At 42.8% G+C, this 18,276-nt stretch overlaps 1 long non-coding RNA gene across 2 annotated transcripts; it reads left to right on the top strand.

The window, feature by feature from the left end:
* The first annotated feature begins 14,514 nt into the window (after positions 1-14,514).
* Positions 14,515-18,149, top strand: LOC137395054 (uncharacterized). 2 transcript variants are annotated; one of them, XR_010978433.1, is made up of 6 exons: positions 14,515-14,639; positions 14,764-14,877; positions 15,018-15,081; positions 15,876-15,989; positions 16,627-16,756; positions 17,518-18,149. It is a non-coding gene; the product is annotated as an uncharacterized lncRNA (long non-coding RNA). The 2 variants fall into 2 exon arrangements; XR_010978434.1 differs by lacking the exon at positions 16,627-16,756.
* Positions 18,150-18,276: the final 127 nt, after the last annotated feature.

Here is an 18,276-nt window from a genome sequence, read left to right as displayed (position 1 = left end):
TCGTGTGACAGTCGTACTAACTCGGTCCTGCATTAATTCATCATAGGTGGTAATTAATGAGTTGTGATTCCGGTCAGAGGAGAGGAGTCGCTTTAGCAGATTTTGTCTACTGACCTTACGTCTTTCACATAGTGTTTGCATATTTAAAGTATCTAAAGCTTTGGTGATGCTATCTCTTCCTTTCATACTTTCATACGCTTAAATACTAAAATCTGATAGACAGATAACCCAGAGCTAGGCCACAATCTACACCATTTCCAACCCCCACGAGCTTCCCATCTCTGCCCCTAATTGTGAACTTGTACAAAAGTTCGTACATTTAAAAACTGTCAGACATTTTTATTGTGTTGGATCCTGCGATCAACATGTAGAGGCGACTAGGTCGGCTTACTCTACCGGTCTGCATTCACTCTTCACAGGGGCTGTGTAAGGGTTGCCCGTGACCAACACGCGGAGGCGACTAGGTCGACTTACACCACCGGTCTACATCAACCACCTTACACCAGGAATTGCTCCCTGAGTGGTACTATACTAGTTCGACAAGGTCGACCTGAGGTCGACGGGGTCGACAGTGTTTCTGTGGCTTTACTCCCAAAGCACAGTCCATAGACTGAGTCTTGGAGTAAAGTAAGTGCTCAGTGTGGTTCTGCTATTGCGCAAAGTAACAGAAGAGTGTGGTTCTAAATGCAAGGCATATATTGAACAACGTAAATGAGCCGAGGCTCTGCCTTAAATACAGCTGAATATGTAAATAAGGTAGCAAAGGCCAGCCTCCTTTAGGGGCGTGGTTACATAAATGAAAAAGAGAATACAACTCCAAATGATATAAAGAAAAAAAGGAGATGGCAACATACATTTCCATCACACACGCCGCCCCTATAGACAACCATCGGCTATATAAAACAAACCAAAAAGAAAAGAAAAATAAAATAATATGAGAGAACACCAACTAACTAAAACATACCAAAAAGAAAAGAAAAATGAAATAATATGAGAGAACACCAACTAACTAAAACATACCAAGAAAAATAGGGATAAACAATGTCTTTCGGTCGCATCTTCTATGGGGTCGACATTCGGTTCGCCAGGTCTTCTAGACGGCGAGCCGTCCGTCTGAGATTGGAGGCCTCTTCCCGCAGGACGTCCACCGTGACTCGGGGTCGAATATCCCCCAGTCGGCTCTGGACGCTTCCGACCGTGGTTAGTTTCCTGGGAGCTGGGATCGGCCATTCTACCTTGAGCGGACTACACCACTTTTTCTTCGGGGGAGAGGGAAAGGGCGCCTGGGGCCCTCTTCGCACAGGCGGCTTCGCTTTAACTGGCCCGTAGGGTGTGGGTTTCTCGAATGCCGGGGGGTTAGTCAGTTGGACCTTCTGGCTCCATGCGGGGTAGCTGGTGCGGTCGAACTCATAAATAGTGATGCCCTTTCCGCCGTGGGCTTTTCGTGTCTCCGCATCTCTAATTCGTGACTGATGCTTCGAGATAGTGTCTCTGGACGTGGAATTCCTCCCACATTTACAAAAAAATCTGGTGAAATGCTGAGCGATATGTATCCGGCGCCGTCGGGGGGTAGACAATAGCTGCTGACACAGTGGGCAGTTAACACCATTTTCCCGGCATAATCTTAAGATCTTCTTGGCCGTCTCTTCAGAGATCCACTTGGTCGGCAGGTGGGAGTGTGGAGAGGAATCCTCTTTCACTGAGTCTGACTCCGTGTCGTCCAGGGTCTCGTTAGGAGCTGGGTGGAGCTCCAGTGGAATGATCACTTCGGATAATAGAGGCAAGGCTCCGATGATTGGAGAAGCCTTCTTTACTGTCTCTTTCGTTACTTCCATGTTTAGAGGAGGTGCAGATGTATACGCTTCGAGTTGACAGCAAGCAATGAGCGCGCTCTCTCTGGTGTCCAAGATGGCCGCCCTCTGACCTTGACCTCTGGTGGCTTCTCCTGATTGGACGGCGCTGGTATCATAGTCGGCTAAATACGCAGGAGGCTTTCTTATTCGTTGGGGCCGTGATGTGTTCCCAGCCCCGGTGTTACTAGCCTGGGCTCCTATATTTCCCGTGGTTCTTGCCTCCTCGGTCGTCAATCCGCAGCCAGGGTCGGGGTCAGCCCTCGAGTTAGGGTTGCGTTCCCCTGGAGAGACCAAGGAATCTTCGCCGGGAAACCGAAGTGATTCCAATCTTCCCGGCGACTGGAGTATTGGTAACTCCATTAGTCGGCTAGGCAGGAGTGATTCTAGAATAACGGCATCCGGATTATTGTTTCCTCGTGAGACTCGTCTCCGGGGGTGACCTCTCATGTTAGGACGTCGGGCAGGCTCGACTTCAACTGGGGCTCGTCCTTGTTGCACCGGACTAGGGCGACAGAGCCTTAACCTTCCTTCAGCTTGAGTGGATCGCTGTCCATACCTTTCTATTTCGTAAGTATGATTTTCGTGACTCCTTAGTACGCGATAGGGTCCCACATACTTGGCCGCTAATTTTGGATTTTCTCCTTTTCTCCGCCGCTTGCTTAGTAACCATACGAGGTCACCCTCATTGAATAGCGGAGGCTCTCTCACATCGGTTGACACAATTTCCTTCTGTCTATCTCGGAGGAGAGTATGGGCTTGCATCAACCGGTCGTGAACAGTCTGGACATACTCGTGTATGCTTGTAAATGATTCCAGCCTGTTTCCATACAGCAACTGGTCAGGAAGACGAAGCTCTCGACCCAACATCAAGTAATTGGGTGTTTCCTTAGTGGCGGAGTGCGGTAAACCTCGCAGCGTCCGCATGATTTGTGGCAGTAACTGATCCCAATCTTCCTGTCCTCTGCCCAGTAAGAGGGCTCGTAGGGAGTCACCCAGTACACGATTATTTCTTTCAACCACACCATTCCCTTCGGGGTGGTACGGAGTGGTCCTAGATTTGTCGACTCCCCACAAGTCACATAACTCTTGGAATAAAGAGGACTCGAATTGGCTCCCCTGGTCGGTGTGGATAATTTCGGGCAGACCGAAGTAGCTGAATATTCTCTCGTCCAGGACCTGAGCTACCGTTGGGGCTGTAGCGTCGGGGATGGCTAAGGCATCTGACCACCGAGTGAAATGGTCAGTGAGCACCAACACCCAGCTATTTCCTCGAGGGGTCTGAGGTAGGGGTCCCACCAAGTCTACGGCTAGGCGTTGCCATGGCCTCCCGGCGTACAGCCGTTGTCTGTTCCCGGAGGTCCGGCCTTTTCCCGTTTTGGCCCTCTGGCAAACTTCACAAGAGAGAACTGCCCTCCGGATATCTCCAGCCATGCCCGGCCAGTACCAGTCCAATTGGACGCGTTTCAAGGTCCTCTCCACACCGCAGTGCGTTTGTTCGTGAGCTTTCCACAGGATTTCCTGTCTCAGCGTTTGCGGGCATACCACCACCACCCTTTCTCGCCCATTCTGAATGAGATGAAGGGTCAATACACCTGACTCGTCGAGCTGGAGCTGGTGGAACATCCGGGCCAATCACTGCAGCTCGGGGCTGCCTACTTGCAGCACGGCATCTTCTATTCTCTTCCGGTTCCTGACGGCCTGGTAAATTATCCCTAGGTCGGTAGCGGGTCTCTGTTGTAATGCCCGTACTTCATCTAGCGAAGTCTGCACCACTGTCAACCGTTCTGGGACCTTTGGGACCGTGCGTTCACCAGCTCCCTCAACGACTCCGGTTTCACCTGCCATCTTGATGGCCCGTAACCGAGGGTCTTGAAGGCTTCCGGGAGGGTCGTCCAACACTCCTGGTGACCCCGCACCGCCTGGCAGCCGTACTGGGACTGGACTGGCTGGTGTGGGAATCGGGAGGCCGGGCCCTGAGGCATGTCCGCTGCTGGGTAGTCGAGGCCATTCATCTTCATCCAACTGGCGGATGTTGGGACTGGGTGTTCCTGTACCTCTTGGTGGCTGTACCGGAACCTGGTCCACTGGCACAGCAGTTTCCCAATTTGTTCCTGGGGTTACTAGAGAGTCACACACTTGTGACCTAGTTGGCCCCTGATCCCGCTTCTCAATGGCAGCACACTGCCGGCAGTCGATGCACTGTCGTCGACTCAATCCATCGGCGTTACCGTGCTTAACGCCTTTTCGATGGATAATTCGGTACTTGTGCTCGGCCAGGCTCTCCAGCCACCGGGCCACCTGGCAAGAGGGTTCCTTCCTCCGGTGCAACCAAACCAAGGAGGCATGATCGGTCCGGATCGTAAATTCTCTGCCATATAGGTAGGGCCGGAAATGCCGGACAGCCAGCACAACTGCCAGCAACACTTTTCTAGTTACGCAGTAATTGCGTTCGGCGGAGGAGAGGGTCTTGCTATAGTAGGCTATAGGTCGCTCCTTGCCTTGCTGGACCTGGGATAACACAGCCCCGGTCCCTACGTTACTAGCATCGGTATCGAGCACGTAGGGCAAGGAGGGATCGGGATATGCCAGTACTGGAGCGTGCGTCAGTGACCACTTGAGCCTAAGGAAAGCTTCCTGTTCCTCTTCCTCCCACTTCCAAGGGACCCCTTCGCTTGTCAACAAGGTGAGAGGTTTGGCGATCGAGGCGTAGTCAGGTACGTATTGGTGATAGTACCCAGTGGTACCCAAGTATGACCTTAACTGTGTCACATCCTGGGGTGCTGCCCATCCACTGATGGCCTGAATCTTCTCAGGGTCGGTAGTCACTCCAGTGTCGCTGACTATGTGGCCCAGGTACTTGACTTGGGTCTGGAACAGACTGCATTTAGAGGGCTTTAGTTTCAGCCCGGCCTGTCTCAATCGCTCCAACATCTCTGCCAGCCTAGTTACATGACTAGAGAAGTCTGCCGACATGACGATGATGTCGTCCAGGTACAACAGCAAGGTTTTCCAGTGTAGCCCTTGGAGGACGCGTTCCATTAGCCGCTGGAAGGTAGCCGGGGCGGAGGTCAGTCCAAAGGGGAGCACCTTCCACCTCCATAACCCACTGCGTGTGGCGAACGCTGACCGTTCCTGGGCCTCGGCGGAGAGAGGTACCTGCTAGTATCCGCTCATCATGTCCAAGGTACTGAAAAACCTGCAGCCGGACAAGGCGTCCAAACTCTCGTCAATCCGGGGGAGGGGGTAGGCGTCCTGGCGAGTGACACTAGTAAGTTTTCTATAGTCTACACACAATCGCCACGCCCCGTCCTTCTTCCTCACCAAGACCACCGGAGAGCTCCAGGCCCCGTGAGCGGGCTCAATCATGCCTTGTTTCTCCAGGGCCGAAACCTGTCGTTCGATTTCGGCTTCTTTCTCGTGTCCTACTCGATATGGGTGTTGACGGATGGGTTGCGCCTCTGGAAGGAGGGGGATCTCGTGTTGTACCAGGGTGGTACGCCCCACGTCCTCGCTTCCTTGGCTAAATACATCCGCATAACGGACCAAAAGGTCTTCCATCCTTCGGTGCTCGGTAGGGGACGAGCAATGTGGTGTCGCCTGTTGGAGCAAGTCCAGCATGTGGGGAGGTACGTTGGAAACAGAAGGGGGAGGTTCCTTAGAAATCTCGGCCTCTCCCCTCGCTGTCCAGGGGACCCCTATTTCGTCCGGCCCGACTCCAGTGTATTGTCCCACGACCGTCCCTGCCGTCACGCTGACGGGATGGTCGGTGGGATTCATGCAGTGGATGGCCACTCTCCCCTTCTCACCGGGTTGATGTAGGCTGGCGGCCACCATATAACCGTTTCTTATTCCCTCGATTAACCCGACTGGTTGATAGGATGAGGACGTGAGACGTCCGGCAACCAGGACCTCGGTTCGAGGGGGAAGCGTTGTGGCTCGCATTATTTGAACTCCACTTGTCAGAGGTCGACCCTCTCGGTCAGTGCAAGTCAACTTCTGTCCATTTAACACCAACGTGGGTTGCTGAAAGTTCATCTCACAGTGGTGGTCGACCAAGAAGGGCATGCCCAGGATGGCGTCCTCCTTCAGGGCACACACCACGAGAGATACAGTAACCTGGACACTCCTGACTCTGACTGGGAGAGTGATGAGTCCGTGAAACTGCAGCCGGGTACCATCTGCCATCCGTCCATAGTCTTCCCGAACCTCTAATTGGCTTTTGACATCCTTGGGTAAGCGCTCAAAGACATGTCGACCCAACAGATTAGAGGTGCATCCGGTGTCCACGAGAAACTGGACGGGCTGACCTCCGATGCGACCTGGCAAGAAATAGCTGCTATTATGCGGCTTCCATGATTCGTCTCCGTGAGTTCGTCTGGCTTTGCTCATTCTCTGGGGGCCTTTTTTGGAAGGCCGAGACGGTTTTGGCCAGACGTACATTTCTTCCTTGGCTTCTGAGGGTGGGAGACCTGCACACTCAGGTAAGGGTTGATACTGGTTATGCAAGGGGACCGGTGGCGAGCAGGGGGGGAGCCTGTGTCGCCTAGTCCGTCGTGGCCGTTGCCACTGGCCTTGCAGGGGTATATTCGATCCACAGTCAGTACTTCCCCCTACTGCTGTGGATGGGAACCGTTTCCCGACCTCGTGGCTTGAGGTGGTCGTCCTTGGGAGACTTGAGGGCACCGGCGTTGGGTGTGCCCTGTCTGGCCGCAACCCCAACAATTCGGTCCCCTTTTCTCCACTCCCCGTTGTCCCAACAGATTTCCTTCCCTTAGTCCATCCGCTAATCCTTTTATCGCCATCAGGACGTCATTCAGGGTGGCTGATGGGGGATCCGAGTGAACGGGGGCGACTGTAGCAGGGGTAGCCTCCTCCTCCTCCACTGTCATTATTATGGGTCGGGCACCAGGCCGAGGAAGAGTGGGCTGAATTTGCAGGAACTCATTCCCTGCCTGCACTGCTTCCTCCAAGCTCTGGGCCTTCATTGCCAAAAGATGGCGTTGGAGGGGCGTGTTTCCCAGGGTCAGGGAAAACGCATCCATGGCCATACTGGATTGGTAGGAGTCTGGAAGGTCAGCGTATGCTATCTTCACCAGACGCTCCATTTCTGTTGCGTGTTCTTGGAGGCTCGTCTTTGGTTCCCTCTTGAGGTGGAGCCTACTCTTAGCCTCTCTCGGGGAGAGCCCGTACTTTGTGCGTAAAGCCGAGAAGATGGAGGCAGGCGAGTCCCCTCGACTACAGCTTCTGGCTCCCTCCTTCAATGTCTCACGCAGGTGGAGGAGAGTGGCCTTCTCACTCCACTCATTAGCTTCCGCAACCTCCTCGAACTGGGAGATGAACAACTCTACATCTTCACTCCCATCGAACTTCGGTGGCTTGAAGCTAGCTTCCTTCTTAGGTATTTGTAAGGCTCTAGTAATAGCCTCTGTCAGTTGACCAATCTGGTCGACCTGGTGTAACTCTGCCTCAGCCAGATCTCTGGTAGCACTCCGTCGGCTGCTTGGCATGGTTACAAGGGTTATCTTGGAAGTCCGTGGTCAAATCCCACTGCTGCCACCGGTGTGTTGGATCCTGCGACCAACACGTAGAGGCGACTAGGTCGGCTTACTCTACCGGTCTGCATTCACTCTTCACAGGGGCTGTGTAAGGGTTGCCCGTGACCAACACGCGGAGGCGACTAGGTCGACTTACACCACCGGTCTACATCAACCACCTTACACCAGGAATTGCTCCCTGAGTGGTACTATACTAGTTCGACAAGGTCGACCTGAGGTCGACGGGGTCGACAGTGTTTCTGTGGCTTTACTCCCAAAGCACAGTCCATAGACTGAGTCTTGGAGTAAAGTAAGTGCTCAGTGTGGTTCTGCTATTGCGCAAAGTAACAGAAGAGTGTGGTTCTAAATGCAAGGCATATATTGAACAACGTAAATGAGCCGAGGCTCTGCCTTAAATACAGCTGAATATGTAATTAAGGTAGCAAAGGCCAGCCTCCTTTAGGGGCGTGGTTACATAAATGAAAAAGAGAATACAACTCCAAATGATATAAAGAAAAAAAGGAGATGGCAACATACGTTTCCATCACATTATTTAGATAAAGGGATTAAATTTATACAAACGGCAAATACAATGTCGTTATCAAGCATATATCAAACTTCATATGAGTTAGCTGATTCTCATCAGAATGTTAAAAATCATTCGATCATTGGGTGAGCAATAATAATAAGCAACCATTAAACTAAGAGCAATATTATTAATAGATGCTGATGATGATAGCTACTAATTAGGCTTGTCATAGGCATGCAACCGCATAAGCGTTTGGATACACAACAAGCAGCTTTTAACCATACCGCATTCTTGACACCTATGGAGAGCACTGCATTATTTATTAACTAGCTTGCGATAAGCATTCGATAAAATTGCTAAATCAAAACAAATCTAACGATAATACGTGTAATACATGTACTCCGGTTGAAAGATGATAAAGTCCGCGCCGATTAGTCCGAGTATGGCCTCGAGCAAAAATCATTGCACCGTATGATGTGCATTTAAAAGACCGTCTGCCTAGTTACGAACAGGCCTACATACATTTCCGAGGCGGCCTGTAGCTAAGATCTATCTAAGCACCACGGTACACATAGGGTACTGAAATGGAATGTTTTGCTCTAGTTTTGCCAGAGCAAAATATTTTACAACTGTCTATTGCTAGTCTGTCTATTGTTCCATATATTCTACGACTATTCAGAACCGTAAAGCATCGTATTTCAAGCTGACAGCGAGCTCTTCTTTACAATATTTTACTCAGTGTCGTATAGCAATTATTAAATTACCGTACACGAAAACAGACCCTAATCCTTGCTAAGGTACTTTTAGTTATTTACCCTTGATAAAACATTCAAAACAAAAAAGTTTTCAGCATTTATAGTATTTGATATAGTGAACTATTTAATGTATTTTATCATTTGAGTATAAGAAAGATATTTATTAGTAAAAAGTGTGCAAAAGGTAGGTTTTGTTGTATAAATAAACGTAAGTACGAAGCCTTTGTTCTATAAATATTTTCCGATGTAGTGGATGACGGCCCAGTATTTATCGTTTACCAATCACGGCTACATTTTAATGATTTATATGTTCTCATTTTCTTTTTTTAAAGTTAAATCATCAATCAAAGCAAACAGATTTGTTTATTATAATGCCGTTCCAACCAATATGATTTTTTTGTTTTGATCTGCCAACTCTCACTCATTCTCACTCATTTCTCTCACACATATAAAGCTCTCACTCTGGTCTCACTCAATTGCCCTCATTTACTACGTACTACTACTACTAGCAAACATTTAAAAAAGTGCCCAATTTTGGAAGTTATTATATACAGAATCTACCTATTGGTAATGGTTCTTTCATTGAGAAATAGTTACTTAGTTTTTTTTTAATCCACACATTGCCCCAAAATCTTATACAAAAAATAAACTTTTGTCTCATCTCACACATTTCCCCCTTGCTTGGTTGGCAGGTCTGCTGTGATAAGTTTTAAAATAGTCCCTAGACCTGGCTTCCTGTGGGAACCACCAACACTGAAGCAATCATTATACTCTTACTCCGCCGCCACGGATGGCATGTCACATATGCTGGAAATTGTTGTACTTGTTGTTGTAGTAGGCCTACTTGTTACTGTGGTGTTGGGTCAGGAGTTGTAGTAAGTAGCAGTAGTAGTAGACACAGTCAACCTTGGTTAGACTGGATTGTGGCTTCGGTTTGTTGATGTCTTTATTATCATCCATTTGGGGCCTAATATAGTAAATTGGTCCAACCTAAGCTACAATCCATTCCAATCCAAAGTCATGTAATTGTTTTTGTTTATGCGGGTGTGGTGTTGTTGTGATGTTGCTCAATAAATACTATTAATACGTAGTATACATAGTGGACAGTGTACATAGTGGATTAACTGATTATATGTAATCTAAAGTGAACAGTATGTAGTGGAGTACATGGGCACATCATGGAGGATTAGACCTAAACTTGAAGTTTACAATCAACCCTGTTCTGCTATAGTGTAGACAGTATAGCCGCATAGCCATATGCAAGTATTCGAGGCCATGTGTACTATATGACCTTATCCTGAACAGCATAACCATATGCAGCAAGTTTTAGAGGCTTGTACCATGTAACCATAAAATCCTAACCTTGTGCAAGGAGGGAAGGACTAGGGTCTCCTTGGGCCCCATATCGCATGCGCCACTGTAGTAACAGTATACTAATAGGGTTTACTTGGAGCTACGTGTTATGTTTTAACCCTCCAGAATGTAAGTAAACCAGGTCCAGTTTAGATTGTATATCTGATCTAGTGCAGGTGATATGGGGCCTAAGGAGACCCAAGTCCTTCCCTCCTGGAACTCCTGGGTATGGCTATACTGTGCAGTATTAGGGTTATATATGGTACTTGTAAAAACCTACTTTTTGCATACAGCATAGCTATACTGTGCTAGATTAGGATCATATATTTTACCTGTACATGCTTCTAATCTTTGCATAGAGTATGGCTATGCTGTACTGTGCAGGATTGGGTCATATCTGGTACCTATACAAGTCTCTAATATTTGCATATGGTATGGCTATATTGTGCAGGATTTATTAATGCCTTGCCATTGCAAAATGATGGCTCACCCATGGTTGTGGCTTGTCCTTTTGTCATTGGCTCTTTACCATAATTGGTCTAGCCAACAATTGCTTTTTAAATTCATTTTAAATAGACCTATGGCTAGATTAGAATAGACCGAGGCTAGATTAGATATATCAATGGTTTGAAGATCTTCAAAGTGTATGGAAATAATCGTACTAAAATGTCTAAACTAAGGCCGTAACAGTTTACACTTGAGGTGAGTGTGGCATTTTATATATAGTTTTAGCATTGAAAATCTTTGGGTAAGGGAGGCTAATATGTTTTTTTATTTAATCATTACTGGGGTAATAGTCAGAGAGCAGGACAACCCTATCTGTCATAAAAATAATTTCTATTATTTTTCTCAACTTATGCAATATGATGCGTGCAAAAGATTCTTCAGTATTTATATATTGCCTGTTTGAACATTGCACTCTGTAACCTCGTTGCTTATATACTTTCATGTTTAAATTACATCTCATCAAATGGCGGAGGCGTAATAAACAAGTCGATCATTGTTGCCATTGTGACAGGGAATTTCACAGACTGCGATTGGATGATTGGAACAAAACGTCATAACCCGCCAGATTCCTTAGAAATGGCGGCTCAAACTAGTACAATGTGCTGCGTACATTGCGTGCCCAAGCTACTAACCTCAAGTGATTTAGTAATTCTATCATCTCAACAGATAAAAACGGTAACCGAACGTGTTGACCACTATAAGTTCAATGATTTGGAACCATTTTCAACTATTGCTAGGTAAGCAGAACTAATTAATTTCATGATCAAACAAAGACCTCGTTCGTTCACCGCGATAGCCATTAATTCATTGTTATTGAATATCAAGAACGATGTGCATATTAATATGATGATTAAATCACTATTGACTGACAATAAATTCTAAGCAACTAACAAATGTCATCACGGACCATATTTTACATGTGGTGTGGTTAAATATTCCATTGTATCTTGTTGTTTTATTCGTTTGAATTTGAGGATCATGATGATCTGTCAATCAAGGCCAATCTACCTTACATGATTTGAGCTGAAGACCTAACATGAGGAAACGCTCAGATTCAACTCAATAATAAGCTATTAATTTTTTACTACTTTCTTGTCGTGTGATCTGCCTACTAGATCCCAGTGGATTATTATATGAATCAGATTTGATATTATATTATGTTATTGACACCAACCATAACTCGCCACATCTCCAGCCCTGACCCTAGTATGTATTTGGCATAGCCAAAAAAAGGTGGGCTCTACAACTGAAATATTTTATAGAGCACTCAGAGATTTGATGGACAGAGGTGAGGTGCTTCAAGCGCATCAAAATTGTTACATTAAGTTCACCCATAGAAGAAACTTGAAGAGGGCACATCCTGAACAACCAGTAAGTTTAATGACTTGTTGTGTGAGACACAGCGTCGTAGCTTCTCGACTGCCTGTCCCTACCAACTTTCTCACTAAAAACTATCAAAGTTCAAATACTGAAATGTTGAATAAGATCACACTGGAGTTCATCCTGCAGCCACATTACAAACTGATGTTGCCTTTTGATGACCTTCATGCAGCTGTATGATTATTATGTAACTGATAGTTTGGTTAGTTTTAAAATTTTATATAGTGTCATGCAGATCTTATACTGTATTATTACATTATATTCTGGTGTATTATATTACAATAACTGTATTATGTTGTATTGAACTGCGATGCAGTAAATTGTTTTATAGGATTTATGTGTCGCATTATGTTGTGTGACACTATATATTAATACATATTTCATTGTATTTTAATCTATTGAGTTATATTTTATTATTATAGTGCTCACTTATCAAAATTTTATTACCTTACAGAAGTATGCGATGTATGAGTTAACTAAATATTGTTGTGGCAAGAGCTGAAGGGTGTACATCTATTCCTTTCATGTAGGGCTATGCACATTGACTACACATGAAAATCAGTCCTGTACCTCTTCCTATTTTTAAGTTTTAAATTTATACCTACATGCTTTGATAGATCGTCTTTTTCTGATAGGTTATGATGGATATATATTGCACCATAAATGTAAGCTCTTATATGTCTTTATGATAATTTTGTATTTTGAACTCATTGTATGTAATGGATGTGATTTTTTACTTTGTAGTCAGCCGCCAAGGACTCAATATGACAGACATTTCTCGTCATCATCTTATCCACTGGTCTGCCAGGAACCTCTTCATACTCTTTACAATGGGACCTGTACAACTACTGATTGACAGGCTATACTGTATTCCTCATTGGGTACACTGGTTGTGACGCAGACTAACGAATTTAATGTTTAATATTTTAAATGAAATTATTATATTGCTGAGCAACACGTGACAAGCATAAAGTATTTATTATGCTTCTCTTAGTGCTTTTCGTCGGTACATGTTATTTCTTTTTTATTTAACTGACATATATGAAATCTCTTGCTTAGTTCTAGATTTATTGTACGAGTAGTGTGCTAAAACAATATTGGTGCAGTATGTTCGATGACAACTAACTTTATGGATGATTAATTAATATCATAGGACTTTGTATGTGTATTTTGATACATTGTATGATAATTATATTATATAGCATGCTTACCAAGGCACACAGTCTGTTTATCATGATACATCGAAAACTCTCAATCGATTCTAGAAAGCATTTTGCAAAGTATTCAATAAAACCATTAAATAAAATCTTAAAGCTCATCATCACTGTCCATATGATTACCATCTTCAACCTTGTCGTTCATTTCATTGCTGCAGTCTACGCAGACACATAGACTTGTGCAAACTAAAGATGCAGTTTTGCATTATCATCGGCTTTCACATCTACTCTTTTTTGCATGAGCAACTAGTTCAATGCACAAACTGCCTGGGAATCGCTCTGTGTCCATCAGGAAACCACTGCACAGAATTCTTAATCGTCTTTACTCCAGCCATGATTTGTGGGATCAGGTGGCATAATTAGTAGGAGACTGGATTAATAATGACTAGGTCACAAATATGCTAGAAATATTAAGTTACCATTAAACCCATCTTCCACTTGTTGACACAAAAATGTTCTGTGGCCCCCAAACAAAAATGTTAGGTCTTCAGCTCAAATAATGTAGATTGGCCTTGATTGATAGATCATCATGATCATCAAATTCAAACGAACAAAACAGCAAGATACAATGGAATACTTAACCACATCACATGTAAAATCTGGTCTGTGATATGATCTGTTAGTTGCTTTGAATTTAGTATCAGTCAATAGTAATTGAATCATCATATTCATATGGACATCGTTCTTAATATTCAATGACAATGAATTAATGGCTATCGCGGTGAACGAACAATGTCTTCGGTTTGATCATGAAATTAATTAGTTCTGCTTATCTAGCAATAGTTGTAAATGGTTCCAAATGGTTGAACCTATAATGGTCAGCGCGTTCAGTTACCGTTTTTATCTGTTGAGGTGATAAAACTACTAAATCACTTGAGGTTAGTAGCTCAGGCACGCAGTGTACGCAACTCATGCTACTAGTTTGGCCGCTATTACTAAGCATTCTGGCGGATTATGACGTTTTGTTCCAATCATCCAATCGCAGTCTGTGAAATTCCTTGTCACAATGGCAACAATGATCGACTTGTTTATTACGCCTCCGCCATTTGATGAGATGTAATTTAAACATGAAAGTATATAAGCAACGAGGTTACAGAGTGCAACGTTCAAACAGGCAATATATAAATACTGAAGAATCTTTTGCACGCATCATATTGCATAAGTTGAGAAAAATAATAACAACTCACAATTGAGTTACTCTGCTCCTAGACTATAATGGAAGCATGTGGATTTTGTTTATTATATTTTGTTATGTTAAAATATATCTTTCAGGCTTGTGAAGTCAATTTAAGTATTCCTTATATACTTTGGGCATACAATGTTTATGGTACACAATCTTGATTTTGGCCTGTCTGTCACAAATCTCCCTCAGTATAAAATGACGCAAAAAATATCAAACAGCATAGAGTCAGTCTTATTAATATGTAAAATTTGCCCGTAATATGTATATTTTTAGGTTTGTGTAAGTTGACGAAAAAGAAATGGAAGATAATCGTGACTATATGAAAAAGGTGAGTATGTCGACACATACACTGCTCATTGAGTGTGAACAAATACTTTTTTGGTTTAGGTTAGAACGTCTCTACTGTTCAGTCGAGCTGTAATTAATGTTCTATATCTTTATCTATTTTTCAGATAAGAAGGCTGCGCAGGACAGCTAGAAGTAATGTGTTACATCAACTAGTGCAGATGGAGAAAAAATATTCCATATTGAGAAGAGACATTCCCCTTACAAATTCTCATGCCCTGGTATTTATTTTAGCTAGTAACTGCTGTTTGTGTGTGATTAATATTTAAGTATTTATGATGCCTAGTCAAAGGAAACCTTTATGTAATAAAACTAAGAATGTAAACTAAAGGACTTAAAACTTGAATTTGTATGATTTTAGACAATGAGAAACGAAATATTGGTAGGCCTATATCACAAGCAGTCGGTAGTCAGGAACCCAATGTGTAAGTTACTATTTTCATTGTGAATGTTTGTGCTCAGCTAATGGTCAATTTTCTCTGGCTTCAAAGCTGCATAGATGACTCCGATTATCTATAGTTTGATTAACCTTTAGCTTGTTTTGGTTGAGTGTTATCCATGTAGTGTTGTATTATGCTGTAGCATATACTAAGCACACAGTTTGCTGTTTGAGCACTTTTGACAGAGTCCACGGATAAATACTGAGGAGCAAATTTATTTGACGCTCATGGATAGGGTTTGTCCTAGTGCGGGGCAAGGTTTTCATGATTACAAGGATAACGGTTTGTCTTTTCAAGCTCGGGTTTTGGGTACTCCGAGTACGGTAGTGAAAGTTACTATACCAGAGTAAGTTAGGTAGTCGGATTCTTGCCCAGCGCAGCACTAGTTTGTCGTTGTCCCCATGGTCTCTGAGCTGCGCTGGTGAGAAGTCAAACTCCGAAACAGTACTGTCCGCAGATTAAGTATTACACTCCCTTTGATTGCGTTGGTTGAGCACTCTCCCATGTGGTGGTGTACTATCTGAGGTATATACCATATTTGCTGTTTGAGCACTCTGGGATGTAGTCTTTGAGCTGCGCTGATGAGGAGTCAAACTCTGAAAAATTTACTCCCCACTAATTGAGTGATTGGGATCATTATATAGTTTTAGTAATATTTTCTATGAGGAGTGCCCAATCTTTTTCCCTACAACCTAGTTGCTATTACTCACGCAATACGCTGTAAAGGAGGTGGTGAAATGACCAGTGATATATATATATATACCACTTTTTGGTTTTAGCAGTCAAGTTGTGAGAAATGAGGTTGCAGGTAATAGTGAATTGCTGAATAATGGGGATTATATGGAACAAACAAGATGTATGGCAGCTAAGGATTCTATTGAAACCCGTGTATGGTAGGTATTATGGCAGTTGATAACTGTTTTCAGAATTGTCCTACCTATAAATATATTTTACATACTTTTAGTTTACGGTAGGAAAACGGGTTACCTGCATATGACAAAAAGGTGTATATAGTTAAATACTTCCCCATTCAAAGTACAATTTGTGTGGCATGTATGGAGTGTTCTTTCCATGATTTTTTTTAAATTAATACTCGAGAAAAATTAACTGCACAAAAGTGTGTTTCGGATTCACCCAAAGTTAGCCTGCATTTTAGTGTAAAACTATTAGAGTACCCAAAAGTTGTATTACATCTTTCTCTTTAATAGTATTGTTTGCATTTGATACCAAAATGGTACCCTCCTTGCAACTTATCAAGACAAAACATGCAAGTTATATACATGTATTGGTATGCGATATATATATAATAGTAGTGAAATATTTGTTTCATTATCTTTCATTTTTGAAGCTTTTTATTAAAGTGGGATTGCAAGGTATGCATATGGAATAGGTCGTGCGCCATCTATGAAGAAATAATAAAATGTCCTTGTAAAACATTTGTTTGCAAAGTAGTTATTTTCTTCTGTCCCTTTGGCCTAACATTGTGAAGACAAGTAAAAGCATGTTTTGTTGTTTTATTTGATAATATAGTGAGACTAGTGGAATGGCTGATGAGACTATATCATATATGTAGATCAGCCTTATCTGTGCATGACTGCATCACAGTTTTTGAGAGGATGCTAGTGTTACCCGAATTTGATGGTGACAATTACAATTAAAGGTATGTTTGCATGTAAACGCATTTAACTCTTTTGTTGGATTAGAGCTTTTACCTTTATGTTTACAGGGATTGGGTCATTTTCAGTCCATAAGAGGGTGTAAATACTAAATGTTTGGTATACTTTTCCAACACTACGACCCGTAAAACAACCTGTATTAAGTTGTAATAACAACATTCAACCCTTTAGAAATGCATGTCTTTCCTTTATTCTGTGTAATATAGGTGTAATGTGTTTAGGAACATGAGTTCAGAGTCATCATAAATGTCCGTGGTTCATACTATTGCTCTTGCAATGAACAAGTGCAGCAGTTGATGTTGTCCAGAGATGTTATCAGCACATGGAGCACTGTTCATGAGTATAAACATATAGATGTGCTCAATACTAACTTATTAGAAGGATTGAGTAAATACTCAACTATGTACTCAACTATGTACTCAACTAATATATTGGACTAATTTGGATCGCTTTATGGGAACCGTGATGCTGGCATTAACATAAATGAGATACAATGATTATGTTAAATGGTGTTTTCAAAAAGTATTAAAATTTCTTCTTATAAATTCCATGTGTGTAGATAATTAATTTAGCAGAAATTATAATGACTAGAGAGCATTTGCTATTATGAAATTTGCGAAAATCTTCTTTCAAATTTTTTACCATTTGCATTCACTTGCGCTTATGTATTTGAGGCTATTGAGGTAGAATTCACATTCACACTTCATTCTGTATTCTACGATATTTGTATGCAATATACTTGTAGATGATTGGAATGGAGAAATATATTCAGATGCTGCGGTGGATATAATATTAATGCATGCGAACATCTAAAAACTATCAACACTCCAGTTGCAGAGCAACGGAACGCAACAATTGTGAAGCTAAAATTTTCTATAAGTTATCAGTATCAAGACAATTTCTTTCTTAGCTTACAAACATTCTTATCCTTCCGTAACATAATCCATTCACTTCAACTATGAGAGGCACTTACTAACTCTGAGCTTATTATTAAGCAGCTGGTATCTTTCCTAAAATAAACTTTGAATAAGGTGATTAGCAGTTAGAACTTATTAGTATTTTAAAGGGCAATCTGAAAAGCTATTATTCTACTAGATTTTATTTTTCATTTTGCACTTCATCTCGAAGCGTGATGTTAATCAAATGTATGAACAATTTTACTTAAATCATTAGTTAATGTTTTTATTTATATTTCTTTGTTTCGCTAGAACTACAAAGTTTAATTGCTTTGTATCAGAATTTTCAGTTGAAAAATTTATTTTTCTGATTCTCCTTAGAATTTTATATCGATTCTCAGTTATATACATGAACCAGTGTGTACATATATGATTAACCGATTCTACTAACGAGTAAGTATAATATTGTTATAATTTGTAAATAAATAATAATTCACGATATCGGCATGTGTGAAGCGTGTAAATTATATATGTCTAAGAAGTATATATGTATAGTGGAAACAATTGTCTTGGAATTAGCTAGGGTACTGGTTTTTATGAGTTCATGC

The sequence above is a fragment of the Watersipora subatra genome, chromosome 4 (assembly GCF_963576615.1).
Source record: "Watersipora subatra chromosome 4, tzWatSuba1.1, whole genome shotgun sequence".
Lineage (NCBI taxonomy): Eukaryota > Metazoa > Bryozoa > Gymnolaemata > Cheilostomatida > Watersiporidae > Watersipora > Watersipora subatra.
This window is presented reverse-complemented; position numbering and strand designations above follow the sequence as displayed.